Source organism: Bidens hawaiensis, unplaced genomic scaffold (genome assembly GCF_021521415.1).
Source record: "Bidens hawaiensis isolate Kalapana, Puna unplaced genomic scaffold, B.hawaiensis_p1.1 tig00004478_1, whole genome shotgun sequence".
NCBI lineage: Eukaryota > Viridiplantae > Streptophyta > Magnoliopsida > Asterales > Asteraceae > Bidens > Bidens hawaiensis.
The window spans coordinates 428,006-445,116 of NW_027491271.1; the positions used below are offsets into that span (position 1 = coordinate 428,006).

Here is a 17,111-nt window from a genome sequence, read left to right on the forward strand (position 1 = left end):
TGTACTCCCTCAAGTTACTTAAGTGCTTATCTTCTACAGAACAATACTTATTCTCACGCCGGAGGGTGGTTACGGGAAGACCCCCCCTCTTGTCCTTCCCGTAACGAGCTCACGGTGTTCGTCACTGGACTTTTGGCAATTAGGTTCATATCGTTTGGCAGTTAACCGTATCCTACCTTGTTGACTCATCGGATCCAGGACCCATACCCGGGGAGAGGATCCGTGTTTCTTCAAAAAGAAATCTGCCAAAATAATAATAATAATAATAATAATAATAATAATAATAATAATTAAGTTTCTTAATCTTCTCCCTTCTACCAGATGCCTCTCAACGTCATTTCTTCTTTTAGATTTCTGGTTTGATTTTGGAACAGATATTAATTTACAGATTATATTTAAACTTTTTAAATTGATTTATTATTAGTAGAGCTTTTATATTTATTATTATGCAGTATGATGGATAAACTATGTTCGGGTTTGCCAGCAATAACCACAGTATTTTTCTTTAATGTTTACATTCTTGCCTAAGTTTTAATTATAAATCTTTTCTGTTATTAATTTAGTAATCGTTTCATTCCGGCCCCTTGCTTACTTTATTGTCTGCATAAAACAGCAAATACACATCTAGAAGATGGAGTTCGTAACCCTGATTCTTACTCCCGTTTTCGAATCTTTGCTTGTCCCTGTTAAGAGACACTTGGGTTATTTGGTTTTCTCCTCAAACAAGGTCACATATATGCATGCAAAAGTGACTCTACTGGAAGGTTCAGCACAAGATATGCGTACTCGGCGGGATTTGGATATAGGAAAACGTCGAGTGGTACCTCATCGTGTCGAGAATTGGTTGGCAGAAGTTGAAGAAATCAAAGCAAGTAAGGAGACAATTCCAACCGGTAGAATTGGATGCTTTAACATCCAAACGAAGTACATAGCAGGAAAAAAATCATCTAAAATTCTCAAAGATATTACCCGTCTTATGGACGAAAAAGCTGCAATGGAATGGACCGAACAAATAATACCCCTTGGCATTGTTAGTCCTCCAACACAATCAACCTCTGAAGCAGTTCATGAGGAAGACCAAAACCAAAATGAAAACCGAATCAAGTCTAGAGATTCAATCTTCAAAGAAGCATTAAAATCCCTTGAACCAAACAACAATGTGGCCCAAATGATGGCTCTATGTGGAATGGGTGGTGTTGGAAAGACCACAATGATGGAAGAGCTGAGGAAGGTGGCTAAGGAGCAGAAAATGTATGATTACATTGTGAAGGTCGTCGTGGGGCAAAATCCAAACCCAAATTCTATTCAACAAACTGTTGCAGCGTACCTTGGTGAAGCTCTAACTGAGACAATGCCTAAAGATACATGGGCCGAGAGCCTCAAGCAAATAATTGAAAAAATCTTGAAAGAGGGTAAAAAGAAGATTTTGGTAATACTGGATGATGTTTGGGTGAAGTTCAACCTCGAAGATATTGGACTAGCTAGTCCTTTGCCAAATGGCGTCAAGTTGTTCACGTCTCGAGATGAAAATATTTGCATTCAGATTGGTGTTGAAACAAGTTTTATTTTTAAAATTGATGTTTTGAAAGAAGAAGAAGTTGGGAAATAACAGGACAAGGTTCAGATACCAACACTGTACCTAACTTCCACCAGATTGGAGAAGATATCTTAAAGAGGTGTGGTGGTTTGCCTATTGCCATAAAAACCATTGCCTCCCATCTAAAAGTTAACCACGAAACTTATGCATGGAAAGATTCACTTAATCTCTTACAAGAGAAAACGTTTCATGCCTTGATCTTAAAGAAATTTTTGAGGTTAGCTACATAAATCTCAAAGAGGACGATCTTAAAGTTATTTTTATTCTTAGTGGCTTGTTCCCGGAGGACTATAATATTGAAAAAGAGGACTTACTGAGGTATGGATGGGGATTAAACTTTTTTAAGGGGAGGCATACTATAGCAACCGCAAGAGACCGGGTACACACTTGTGTTGACACACTCATAGGTTTAAACTTATTTATCAAAAGTGATCGTGAAGAATGTGTCAAAATGCATGATCTCGTGCGTGATCATTTTGTTTTAAGCAATTTTTCAGAAGTGAAGCAAGCTTCAATAGTGTGCCATGATAATAATGTTTCAATGCAGTTTAGAGAAGAAGATTCTTATCAAAGAATTTTATTGAAGTGTCGAGATAATGACTTTGAGTTTCCTGAAGATTTTAATCAGCCAAACCTTGCACTTTTGGCTCTGATGGATGGGAAACTACTCACGTTTCCTCAAGAGTTTTATACAAGTATGGAGCAACTTAAGGTTGTTGCTTATAATAATATGAATCTAACATATCTTCCTCAATAGTCGACAAACCTTCGAGTACTATCTCTTCGTTCATGCTCGTTGGTGGACCATGATATATCTTTTATTGGGGATCTTATTAACTTGGAAATACTCAACCTTGCTTACTGTGGCATCCAAAACCTACCATCTAAAATAGGAAAGTTGAAAATACTAAGGTTACTTGATTTGACAGGATGTGATGGTAGCCTTTGTATTGATGATGGTGTCATACAAAACTTAGATAAACTTGATGAGCTTTATATGGAAGTTTCTCGGAATACTGCTATTATGTTCTCAGATGCCAATTGTAACGAGTTGAAGTTGATGTTGAACAAACTTTCAGCATTAGAGGTTGAATTCTTTAGAGACGGCCCAACTGATTGATGTTTCCTTTGAGAAACTGGAGAGGTTCAGGATTTCTGTTGGGTGTCTATTCGGAAAGCGCATGTCTGACTGGGGGTACAGGGATAAATATTCGTTTAAAAATACATTGACGCTTGTGACTAGCATAAGTGAACTTATAGCATGGAAATTTAATGCGTTGTTTAAGAAAGCAGAGATACTTCATTTGGAAGTGAACGATATGAGTTATCTTGAAGATATTTTAATGCATCCCCCTCAAAATTCTTTTTGCAATCTAAAAGCACTTAGTATTTCTGACTGTGGAAGCTTGGCATACCTCTTCACAGTTCGTGTGGCAAAAGGTCTGATGAAACTGGAGAGCCTCGAAATTAGATCATGTAATGGCTTAAAATCAATGGAAAATTGTGAGAATAGCGAAGGTGGGGCTATCAGATTTAACAAGTTAAAAAAATTGTCTTTGCATAACCTACCAGAGCTAGTAAGTCTATGTGACCCTGTCAATGTAACAGAGTTACACTAGTACAAAAATGATTTATTTGGGCGGTCCACTGAACTATTTTGGGCGGTCCATATATTAAAACCGCTTGAAACATGTATTGTTTATTTCCCTACCAAGCTAACCACCTAAACAAGGAGATGACCGCCTAAAATACTTATATTTTCAACCTACAAATTAGGTTTTGAGCGGTGACTTTTTTAACCACCTAAAAGAGTTCTTTTTTATTTAATTTGATGTCAATCTTCTATTTAAATATGTTATACAATTTTTTAAAAAACCTTACACAAGTTATCTTGGGCGATTTTTAATTTAAAAGAATAAAAGAAATAAATGAAGGCTTAAAAATATCTCCAACTACTTTCAACATATTTTGGGCGATTCCTTTTAAAACCGTTTAAAAGAATGTGTTGTTACCTATTTTTAAGTATTATTTGATAAACTCTAGATAATTTTAATATCAACTAGAAATCCCTAAACGGCTAATGATCACATTTTATATATCTCTTAGTCACTTCTACAGTTCTACCTAAATCAATTTACTCTTTCTTCATTGAAGTCATTTTCATAATAGCAGGTATTAAAATATAAACTTTATTGTTCATACATTTAACTATTGATTTTATATGTATTAATTGATGATATTTTTTTTCATTGTAGATAACAATCAAATAGTTGTAGCCTTTTATTTTCTTTATTCTATCTCATCACGTTAAAGATACGAACAATTTTAGCTTCATTACTGGTCTTTATTGTTAATCTATATGTATTATATGCGTGTGTATGTGTGTGTGTGTGTGTGTGTGTATATATAATTGTCTTTTAGAGTATACCCGTCCAAAATTTATCTAATAGAGATAAATTTTGGATTGTCCCTGTTGGGACTGCTTTTTGAATATTCTATCTCATTAGGACGTGTATACATTTTAACTTGTTAACTATTTAAGAAAAAAAAACCGATAGTTGTTTCCTCTACTCCTTCGGGTTTGCGGTTTATCCGCATACTTGGGGAGTTAAGGGGAAATGCTGTCGATTTTTCTTAAATAGTCAACAAGTTAAAATGTATACATATGAGATAGAATATTCAAAAAGTGGATTAGGATCCGCTACCTTATGGTACATATTAATGGCCCATACATAAATTGCACATAACTTATTTAATTATTTTAATTTTCAGATGGAATGTAGAGAATATTGGATGTACAAATGTGCACGTCCTTTTGAAATATATACGAATGGCGTTTATACTTTTCTTAAGGCTGCTGAATCCAATCGAAGGAATGTTGACTCTAAAATGATCGGGTGTCCTTGTGTGACTTGTAAAACTTTGTAGAGATTTGAAAATATTAACGATATAGAGCATCATTTGATTGTGAATGGTTTTATGCCTAATTACACATGTTGGTATAAGCATGGGGAACCACGGATTGACAGTGTCACAACATCTGTTAAATTAAATGATGACGGATATAAAAATAATTTAAGTGATGATAATTTAAATGAGAACAATTTGGATGACATGTTTAAGGATATAGAGAACGAAAATGTTGGCAATTTAGATGACATATTTAAGGATGTAGAGAATGAAAATGTTGACAATTTAGATGACATGTTTAAGGATTTAGAAAATGATATTGGCGATGATGATAAAGAAAAATTACAACATCTATTTGAAGATGCACAGAAGCCATTATATAACGATTCTGAGATTTCAAAACTTGAAGCTGTTTTGATGTTGTTTAATGTGAAAGCGAAAAACAGATGGATTGATACAAGTTATATACTTATATGGGCTAACATGCACAACTGGGCCCTACAGTTATTGGGTTGGATCCGTCTTCATATTTTATTGAAATTACTCAACACAAATATTTTATTGAAATGGAGAAGAGAATTGAGTTGTGAAAGTGAAACTAGAGACTTTGGTAATTAACTACTCAGATGGAGTGCAAAACTTTTCTGATTAAAGTGATAGTTAGGTTTGGATTCGTGATGTATGGTGCCAACAAAGGTCAACTATTTTATGTGGCGCATGTTTAAAAACAAACCGTTTTCTTAAAAATCTTATGAGACATGGAGTTGGGGTCCAACATCTGTCAAAGTAGAAATCGACCATTATCCTTCATTTGTAAGTTTCGTTTTTCTATTTGGGGTTGTTTGTGCTCCAAATGTTCGTGCTCTCCTGGGTTAATAAAATGGACTTGATGGCCTTGCTAAACAACTTGTGTTTGCCTAACAAACGATCCAAAATAAGGTAACCCTTGATTACAAAGTGTATTGATGGATTTGAAAAAAAAAAGAAATATGTTAGCCTTTGGAATGACACTTGCTCCCCGATAGAGACATTGGAGAAATTAAACATGATCCTTTCAATTGGGTTAAATGTAAGGCTAAGAAAGATACTTTGAAATAGATAAACTGGTGTTACCCCCCTTAGGGCTGTCAATTTATGACACAGACTTGTTAACATGACACGACATGACACATGTTTTAATAGGTTTGGGTTTGAGTTTAACAAATTTCATGTCTTAAACAAGTTGATTTGTTTATGACAAAGACGTGTTAACATGACACGACATGACACATGTTTTAATAGGTTTGGGTTTGAGTTTAACAAATTTCATGTCTTAAACAAGTTGATTTGTTTAAGACATGTTTAAATTCGTGTCTTAGCAGGTTAAAGACATGTTAACCTGTTAGTAACATGTGTTGATTTTTAATTTAAAAAATCTATCTATTGTAATAAAAGACTACATACTTTTGTCACTTGTCAATCTCATAGTTCTCCTTACATTTGTTTCACTTATTTCAATATTTGGTCCTTATCTTTTAAATCATTTCAATATATGAATTTAAGTTTGTTTTTATTATATGTAATCCTAATCGATTCATTCATTAACATTTATGATGAATAAGTTAATAAGGAAATGTTAAAATTAAAGTTGCATGTTTGTTAGAATAAAATTTTAAAATTAATTTTCTCCAAACGTTTTGTATAAATATTGCAAATATGAAGAATACTTATTATATATATCTTGGTGTTTAGCATTAAATTATTGAAGTTGAATATTATAGTTATAATCTATAATCTATATGTATACCGTTTACTATATGAAGTATATGTCATTTATTTGTATGACTTTTTTTTTGTATAGTATAAAGTATTTATTTTCAATATTTTCTTCTATAACTCAGACCAAAATGCTTCATAAACATATATTTTCACATTTATTTAAAAAAATTGTTAATCCAGTTAAAAGTCATTTACCATGCTTCCAACAAATCCGAAATGTTTGTTTTTTCTTAATATATAAGTTGTTAATATATATATATATATAGGGCTAGTATTATTTAAGAACTCTAAAAAAATTAAGAACTTTTAGGAGCTCTAAACAACCAAACATTTTTTTAATTTCTTTTACGTATTAACAGTATTTAATAGTAGTTTTATCGTATTTTATATAAAAAGTTTTGATTACATATGTTAATCACAAGTTTACATAGGTGTAAAATTTATAACTAACAAATTTACAGAGGTGTAAAAAAACATAGATATGTATAAAAACTAATTTTCAAAATTGTAATTGTAAATATAGATATAGAAAAATGATAAAATTACACTCAAATAACATTAACATACAAAATTTTTTATAAAAAAACGTTAGTTTTTAAGGGTTCCTTCAAGTTCTTAAATAATTTAATAGTTCTGTAATGATACTCATCCTATATATATGTATATCGATTAATTAAAAATTCCAACAACTCCCATAATATTAATTAATAACACGAGAATAGTATTCAAAATTTAAACACTCCTTATCAAATACTTTCAAGTATTATAAATAAGAATCACTACATTCACTTTATTATACTTTAAATCTTTTAATATTCTGCTAACTCAGAATAATCACTTTTATTTGAATATGGCTTTAAGGTTAGTATATCTTTGTCATTTTTCATTAGCATGAAATGAAAAAAAATCATTTTGTTATATTCTAATTTCCGGTTTTATATGTTGCTTGATTATATAATTGTTAATTGTAAAATATAAAATCAAGTAAAAATTTGTCATACACAGAATATTAATGACACCAAATTTATAAGCAATCCATTTTAAACTCTAAAGATTATAAGGATACTATATCATCAAAGTTCAGGTAATCTGGTTTTTTGGATATGTTTTTGGGACAAACATAAGTAGGTGATCTCAAATGACATTATATTAACTGATTAAAATGTATGATATTTTATGTGTATGAATATTTTTTTTGTTAGTTTCATGGTAATATTATCATATATCTAATGTTGATATGTGCTTGAAGAATCTTATTGTCACACGGATAACTATATGTGGCTATATCAAGAGTTATAAGCATACCTATATGTTACCTTATCAAGAGTTACAAGCAGACATAGACTAAAGATTTTGATTCGTGATAAACAATGTATACCAACCAATACAGTAAAAAATGTAGTGTACAAGGAAAGTTTTATTTATTTGTAACATATTTGTGTAATTTTAGTTATATAATTTATGTAATGTTAATGTAAGTTGTAAAATATATTATCATTTCGTTAATAACTATATATCGCTTAATGGTTAAAGTATAAAATTTTCATCAATTACCCATGTAATACACGGGGCTCAAACTAATAAATAAATATACACTCCTGAAGTCCTAAACATAACGTCATACTTATATACGATATTTCACTCATGTCCTTCAAAGCCGATCGACATTTTATTTTTAATGAATGTTATATTTGCTTCTATCGTTTTTTTTGTCTTAAGTATGTTATGGATTTGTGTTTTTTTTTGTTTCAATAATGTTATAGATATTAATTAAGACTTGTGTATACTCGTTTTGATTTTTTGTTTTTTTTTGTTTCATTACTATTGTATTATTCATTATGTCTTTAAACAACCCCTTAACAGGTTAACTCGTTACTAAACAGGTCAATGTTCGCATTTAAAAAAATGACATGGTTAGTTATCGTGTCGTGTTCGTGTTTAGTACCACATGTCATCTTGTCTTGCCGTACCCGACATGTTATGACAGTCTTAGCTCCCCTTTATCTACTCTATGTATGTAACTCGTATTTTTTCTACGCCTTGCTAGATTTGTTTGTGTTAACGACAAGATAATTGCATCAGTGAATCAAAGATCCATTTTTTGATGACTAATATTACCAAAATCAAGAAGAAACAAGTTGGAGAATATTTAAGGGGCCAGCTAACCCTTTTTAGTCCCTAAAAGAGTCGAGTTTATTTATAGAATAATACAATATTTTTGCTTAGAATCGAAACACGAAAGAATATAGCGATACTTATTTTTGTATGACTTTAAAAGGCACAAAACTACACGATTCTAACCTAAACGTTTGGCACATCAAGAGCTAAGGAGGTTGTGACAAGAAAGAAAGAAAGAACCGAAAACAAATCAATCAAAACCAAATCCTAAAAAAAAATAAGCCTCCCCCTCCACCCCACAATATGGACATTCAAATTTTAATTTTGTTTAGCGTAAAGCTAGCCGTTCACATTTGATTCAGTTTTCTAGAATAGCTACTAGCTTGTGAAATACATCTTTGTAGCTCGAAAAACTCACTTAATTTTTTTGTATAACTCAAAATTTTGATATAGTCTAAACAAGTGAAAGGATTGAAAATTGCTAAAGTTATATTTTTCTTGAACGGCCAGTTGGATCACTGACGGATCACTAACTCATCTGATCATCTCCATTGTAAGGTAAGATTTGAACCCAAGACCTCACATCTTATAAAAAAAGAAGTCTTTACTTTAGCTAGGGATCATTGACGCTAAAGTTATATTATTACTACTTAAGCACCTTAAACCATTTAATTTAAAAATTAAATAAGTATTGACAATACAATTTAGTAATATTTACGTTAAGGCATAGGATTCTTAAACATTATGCGAGAGACGTAGAGGAAAACAAGAAACTTGCCTCGGACATTTTTACGCGTGTTGCGGACGAGTTTGCCACCCTAATTATAAATACCCCTTGTGCCTCATGTGTTTATAAGTTTTATTTGTTTATTATTTGCTCAATAAAGTTTATTATTAAAATAACTAAATATACATGGTAAGTGTAATTTACGTTTTTGGTCCTTTTGTTTTGGTCTGTTTAACATTTTCTGTGTAAGTAGAAATATTTTTCTTAACGTATTATGCATTGAGTTTTAAACTTTATAATTTTTTCAGTCTATTTTGTTAATACCATCCACCATCCACATTTTCTGTTAAATTGGACAATTCAGTCATTTTACACCAGAAAACTACTTATGTAATTTAAGTAGTTTAAAAATATAATTTAATAGTTGAAGAGCGATTTGCGTAATTTACTAATTAAATTTTTTTATTTTAAAGAATGATAAAAAGGATCATATATGAAATAAAAAGATCCAATTACAATAAAGAGGTGGATAAGCGGACAACAAGTTGCGTCGCCACCCTGTTTAAAAAAACTGATTTTATTAAACTTTTTTAGTAATTTAATCATCTTTGATCAGAATACCTAATCCTTCAACTTCATTTTGATCTAAAATCGTAATTACCACAACTGACGGATTTAATACTCTATGAACTTACGAATATTACTAGTATCTTTCCCGGGAATAATATTAATATTTCTACAAAGAAACCCTTTTTGAACAAAGAGGTAAACATATATTTCACTTTTGATTTGGTTGATATAAGTATTACAATACTTGGTAATTTTTTTTTGCAGGCTGTGGTACCAAAGTTGGAAATGCTGTCAATTCATGGTATGAAGAACTTGAAGGAGATATGGCCGTGTGAAATTACTAGTAGTGAGGGGGAGGTTAATAACTTTTCCATGTTGAGAGAGATTGAAGTGGAAGATTGCGATAGTCTAGTAATTCTTTTTCCGATCAATCCAATGCGATTACTAAGTCACTTAGAGGAGCTTATAGTTAGACAATGTGGTTCCATTGAAGTGCCATTTAACATAGACTTGCTTAAGACTGACCAACTTAGTAGCAATAGCAACTTAAGAAAAATTGAAGTGATGAAACTAGAGAAACTAAGAGAGGTATGGAGGATAAAAGAAGCTCAAAATAACCACTCTCGCCATTCCATCTGTGGCTTTCAATTTGTTGAATACTTAAAAATTGGGGACTGTGAGGGGTTTAGAAACATAGCGACACCTACCACCGCCAACTTTGATATGAGAGCACTTAAGGGCATTCGTGTTTATTATTGCGGAAAATATGAAGAGAGAAAGAATGAATTGGTTAAGAATAGACAAGAGCAAGAGGTATGGCTTTGAATTTCTATATAGTTAATTAACTTACTTTTTCTTAATAATTAGATGCTTGTTTATATTTTAAAACAGTTCACATACTGAGTTTTCTATCTCCAGATATTGAATCTTGCAAGGAATCCTAATTGTAACAGAGTAGTTAAACCTTTTGAGTAAAACACGTATTCCTTGGTTATTTGGCTTCGTGTGTCTTGTTAACAGAACCTTTTCATTATTTTTAAGGTTTCATTTGTTTTGATCAGTTTCACAAGTGGCATTGTGGTATAATAATTAGAAAATATTGTATTCATTTCGGCTCCTTTACTTTCTCTTTCATATGTTAATTAATCAACATAATCTTTGCGCATGGATATGTATGTTTTGAGTGGAATTTAATTTCTTAGTGCATTTATTGTTGGGATATTTCAATGCAGATTAATAATACTATGTCAAAGGAAGGGATATCAAAAGTGGGTGAAAACATGTCTATATTTGCATTCCCATCCGATCATATCATGCCCTACTTCCATCATACTCATGAGGTTATGATTAATAGGAATGAGGGGTTGGAGGTGGTGTTTGATATAGAGTCTGAAAGTAATAAGGATCCGCTGGTAATAAATGAACAACAACCATTACCATTACTTTCTTACCTTAAAGATTTAGGTTTATATGCAATGCCTAGTTTGACTCATGTATGGAAGTGCAGCAATTGGAATGAATTCTTTATTCTTCACAAACACCAACCACAATCCTCATTCCAAAACCTCACAACCACAATAATTGAAAACTGCAAAAGCATCAAGTACCTGTTTTCACCGCTCATGGCAAAACTCCTATCCAGCTTAAAGAAAATAAGCATCGAGTCTTGCCATGGTATGGAAGAAGTTGTTTCAAACAGAGATGATAAAGATGAAGAAAATAAGATGTCTACAGCTGTCAACACAACCACCGCTTTGTTCCCGCATCTTGATATTCTTAAGCTCTATAGCATGGATAATCTCAAGCAGATAGGTGGTGGTGTTACCAAGGGTGCAACTAATGTTAATCATGGTCAATCTAAGGTATGTTTTATAGGTCTTCCCTAGGTTTTTTTAGAACAAACTGGGAGAACAATTATTGCATTTTCATTGCTGTTCAGTTTCATAAAAGGATTATGTCGTGAATGGTTATTTCACAACTCAACAGGTAATTAATACAATTAGGCATATAAGCTGATAGTTCTATTAAATTTCTGAACATATTGTAATTAGGGATGCTATTCGGGTTGTACTTTCGGGTTTCGGGTTTATCGGGTCAGGTTATTTGGGTTCGGGTTTTATGAGTGCAGGCTAATCGGGCTTCGAATATTTGACCTATGTATGCTAAATTTAAGCAAATATATCATCTTCAAATTTTAACTTATATAAGCAAATAGCATTCCACATAATCCAAAATACATAACCCTTAAACAAGTGAAATTAAAAACTCCAATAACAAAACGGTTCAATTGATGGAATGAATAACATGAGTGTGAAAAACGGATCGATTGATCGAATAAATAATCATATCTAATCGCTAGAACTAATGAAGATTGGAATAGTAATCGATAGATCGCTTGTAATCCGAAAGTAATAGGTGACTTATAAAAGGAATTGGATAGGCAACAATATTCATTAGATAGGCTAAAGCAGCTGATATAATAACTGAAATGATGATTTAGTCGAACGGGTTATTCGGGATTTTCGGGTTTACCGAAACCCATTAGAAAGTACTCGTTACTCGACTTGTATTAGTTTGGGTTGTACCAGGGTTTATCGCTAGAATTAATGAAAATTGGAATAGTAATCGATAGATGGGGTTGTAACCCGAAAGGAATTGGCGACTTAAAAAAGGAATTGGATAGGCTGCGATATTCATTGAATAGGCTAACGGAGGGGATATAATAGTTGAATAGAAGACTTAGTCAAACGGGTTATTCGTGTTTTTCAGGTTTACCAAAACCCATTAGAAAGTACTCGGTACTCGACTCCTATTAGTTCGGGTTGTACTCGGGTTTGTTAGATTTGGGTTTCATAAGTACGGGTACTTTCGGATTTGGGTTAATAGTTATGAATTCGGGTCGGGTTTCGGGCTGCGAATAAAAATGACAGCCTAAATGTAATACAAAAGAACCAACACTCACAACATATATATATATATATATATATATATATATATATATATTACCCTATTCCCTACTCATGTCGCCCTTGTAACATTCAATGGTCCTTCCCAAACATGTGGGCCTTTTTACTTGGTTTGGGCGAATTGCATTATAACAGATTATGCACACAAATTGAAGCTCTTTTATTAAATAGTTTACTAGTGAAAGTTTCATTTACTGCAGTTTTCTCAATCGGATGTTGTTCGCTGGTCCTTATGCCAATACTCCAGAAAGATTGCTATAGAAGAATGTCCTGGTTTGTCAAGTGTGATTCCATCTTATGCAGCAGGACGAATGCAAAAGCTTCAAGAACTGAGTATTTACTTATGTAATGCAGTAGAGGAGGTATTTGAAACTACAGAGATCAACAGCAATATTAGTGGTTGTAGTAGTAGTAGTACAGAAACAATCCCAAGACAGAAAAATAGTATTGTGTATAAACTCTCCAACCTAAAGACATTGAAGGTATATAAATGTAATTGTTTGAAAAACGTATTCACATTTTCCACACTTGAAAGCCACAAGAAACTCGAAACACGGAAATAAGTTATCGGCAAGGCAATGAAAGTGATTGTTATGGAAGAATATGGAGAGGGTACAAATACAATGGCATCATCTAAGGACATGGTCGTCTTTCCTAATCTTAAATCAAATAAACTAGTCGGTCTACGAAACCTTGAAGGTTTTTTCTTAGGGATGAATATCGACTTCCAATGGCCATTATTAGATTATGTTATGATATTCAACGATTGCCCCCAAATGATGGTCTTCACATCTGGTTGGTCGATGACTCCAAGGCTCAAGTACATATACACAAAGCTAGGAAAACATATTGTTGAATGTGGTATCAACTTTCATGTGACGCCCACGTTGCGTCAGGTATGTTTTTTTTTTTTTTTCGCTTCCTTTTTTCATAGAATTAAATATCTTAATATTAGTTTATGTGTGGGTTTAGATGTAAAACTTACTTTATGAGGAAAAAATAAATACCAACAAAAAAATTAGTTGGTCAAAGAGATTCTATGAATCATAAGGTGTTACATCTCCCTAAGCCTAGCAAAACGGGCGGACGGGATGGTTAACAGGTCACAATGGGTTCGGGTCAGCTAGGTTCAGAGCAAATTGGGCCGGGTTAAAACGGACACTTCAAAAATTATTATTTGTTTGGTTTGGGCCAAAACAGGTTTTTTAGCTAAATAAACTTACATTGAAACGAGACGTACGCTCTAGAAAAAGAAAAGTAGCGATGAAGGTGTCGACAAAGGCGGCGAAGGTCGTGGTTGTGACGACGACGGTGGCACTCGCTTAGTGGTGCCGGTTGCAGCGGATGGCGAGGTGTAGGCAGTGGTGGCAACGGCATAACCTTGGTGGCTATTTCTCTCAGATGGTGGGGGCAGGGGTGGTATGTCGACAGTGTTGAAGGAGGTGGTGGTGGATGGTGGTGCTAATGATGTAGGTGGAGGGCAGTGGCGTGGACGCCGGTGGTGGGGTTCGTTACTATGTGGTGGTGTCCCAGGTGAAAGAGGAGGTGGCTGTGCTTGTGGTGTCTACTGCGGCGAAATGTAGGTAATGTTGGGATTCGATGGGTGTTATGATTCAATCAACAGAAACACATGACACAGACTAATATGAAATAACAAGTGAACACAAGAGAATTATAGTGGTTCGATCAAGCTTGATCTACATCATCCACTCTTCACAAGTAGTTATCTTTCGATATGTTAGGCGCTCAAGATTGTTACATGTAGAATAAGAAAACATTTATAGGGGAACATTTAGGGTTTGCTAGAACATACATGTAACTACTTAACAACCATTAGTCTAGTGAGCGAGTAATCCTCTACTCTAAATTCTCCCTGTTTACTCTAGTGAGCCAGGAACCTCTGGTCTTGTTAAAGACTCCACACCTAATAGGTAGTGGCGAGTAATAATGGTTGTGGGTGGTGTTGACCCATTATAACCCATTATAAATTAGAAATTGAAGAATAACCCATTTTGCTGTTGGATATCAAGCCTTTAAAACTCACTCTCTTAACTCACGAATAGAAATGAACAGATAACTTGCAAAAAGATAAACTAAACAATTCTCAAATATATATATAAAGAGATGTTTGATAGTTGCAGTAAAGAAAAGAAAAGATGGATATTTCTTTCATTCCAAAGCTAGCTATATATAGCCATACAAGAAAACGTGCAAGTGCAGAAAATAAGGAATAAAATAATTTTTACCTATAGACTCGGTACACATGACCACGTTTTAACCATAGTGTATCCACGTACACTTCCATGAAAAGTGGTCAAACCAACTACCAAGTCTACTAAATTAAACTATTAAATAATATCAAATATAAAACCACAAATACATGTCTTCAAACTCCAGCCATGCAGCTCACGTGATTCTTGAAGTCATGCTTATTCATGCATCCATCATCTAACTAAACTCAAACCAATCTAAAATACTAACGAACCAAACCTGATAAATAAACGATTAACTCTAACATTTGCCCCGCTTTATAATTTTATTAGACCCAATTGACCCGTTGAAAGCCAAGTTATTCCATGTGCAAATATTATATACCAACCCAATCTTTAAAACATGGTCATGATTGCCACCTTTACATCTAAAATACGTCTTATCATGTTATCTCTGGTTTTTTTTTCATAGACACCATCACAAAGCATTGAGGGTCTGCGATCACGGCCTACTATCTTAGACAGGAAATCTTGGTCACTACATAATTTGATCGAGTGCAAAATTCATATCACTTATGACGATACAAAGATTTTTCCATCGAGTGAGTTGCAACACTTGAAAAGGCTTGACACAATTTATGCAGAAAATTGTGCTTGTTTAGAGGAGGTATTTGAGATAGGATTGGAAGCGACAAACAATGAACCACAAACTGTTGTCATATTTCCAAACCTACGAAAAGTTGATTTACGTGGCCTTCGAAATCTGAAGTATATTTGGAAAAGCAATCAGCAGAGACTATTGGAGTTTCCAAACCTAACAAGACTATCTGTTAGTCACTGCCATATTTTAGAACATGTTTTTACGTGTTCCATGGTTGGTTGTGTCATGCAACTCCAAGAGCTAAGTATACATTGCTGCTCCAATATGAAGGTAATTATCAAGGAAGAAGAAAATTGTGAAGTGAAAGTGAGTGAGATTAAGTTTCCTTGTCTAAAGTCCTTGAAGCTTTGGTATCTTTCAAGTCTTGAAAGATTTTGTTTAGGGAAGGAGGATATTGCATTGCCATTCTTGGATACCTTGGTAATCAGGGAAATCCCAATGATGACGGTTTTCACCGAGGGTCGTTCAATTACTCCAGAACTAACAGTAATAGAAACAAGTTTTGGCTCTTTAATGTTAATGCTGGAGTAGACATCAATACCTTTATAACGACAAAAAAACAAGAGGTAAGTTAAGTGGATGATGTTCCTTCTATTATTCTTGAAAAACATTTAAAAAGTTGTCTTTTACGTTTCGGCATGTCACCACTCTCTAATTTTCACTTTGTTTATTAATTTTTGTTATGCAGGGATGTAAATTTGGAGATATAAGTTAATGCTCAGAATCTTCTCACGGTGATGAAAAATGTGTAAGGTAAATACTTTATTTAAGTTTACTTTTATCAAAGTTAATGTCATTTTAGTACATGTTGTTTGTTCAATTACATAATTTTAATATCGATTTTGATTTTTTTGCAAGTGAGTACTACATTTTTCTAAAACTTGTAATTTTAGTACTTTTTTAACTCCGTCTATTTGGTCCGTTAAGTAAGGAATACTTTGGTAATTTCATTATTTTATTTTATTTTCCCTTTTCTCTTTTCTCTTCTTATCTTCTATCGTATCTTCCCCTTCACCACCACCACCCCCTCACTCTTTCTACCTCTCTCTCCTCCTCTCTTTTGCTCCAATCACCATTTCCGGTGAGATACCACCACATCTTCGTTTAAATCCACAACTACCCACTTTAGAAAACTTACTATTGGATCCCCCATCATCACAAAATCTCTGGTCAAATCCACAACCATCACCCACCACCGGGACCCTCACCCCCTCTTTCTCTTGCAATTCATCCACCGTCCAACCTCTAATAACTGTCACTGAATCAGCCACCACTGCCCGCGGTCAATCAATACCACCACAACAACCTCATCCCTCACTTGTAGAACCTACACAATCATCACGAAACAACCACTAGAACACAGCAACTACCGTAGCCACCATCCGACCACCACCACTAACCCTAGCATCGCCCACCAGACCTCCGCCACCAACCCTAACCTTACCTTCAATAATATCTTATGAGAATGCAAAAAAAAACCTTCAGGTGTACTCTCAATATGCAACCTCAAGAACAAATTTGGGGTTTGAATTTTGGGATTTTAGGTTTGCTTGGATTTAGGGAAAAGTGTTTTAAAAGAGAAAAAAGGGAATAT

General features: G+C 33.5%; 1 pseudogene; it reads left to right on the forward strand.

The window, feature by feature from the left end:
* The first annotated feature begins 631 nt into the window (after nucleotides 1-631).
* On the forward strand, nucleotides 632-16,048 carry LOC143626732 (uncharacterized; annotated as a pseudogene).
* Nucleotides 16,049-17,111: the final 1,063 nt, after the last annotated feature.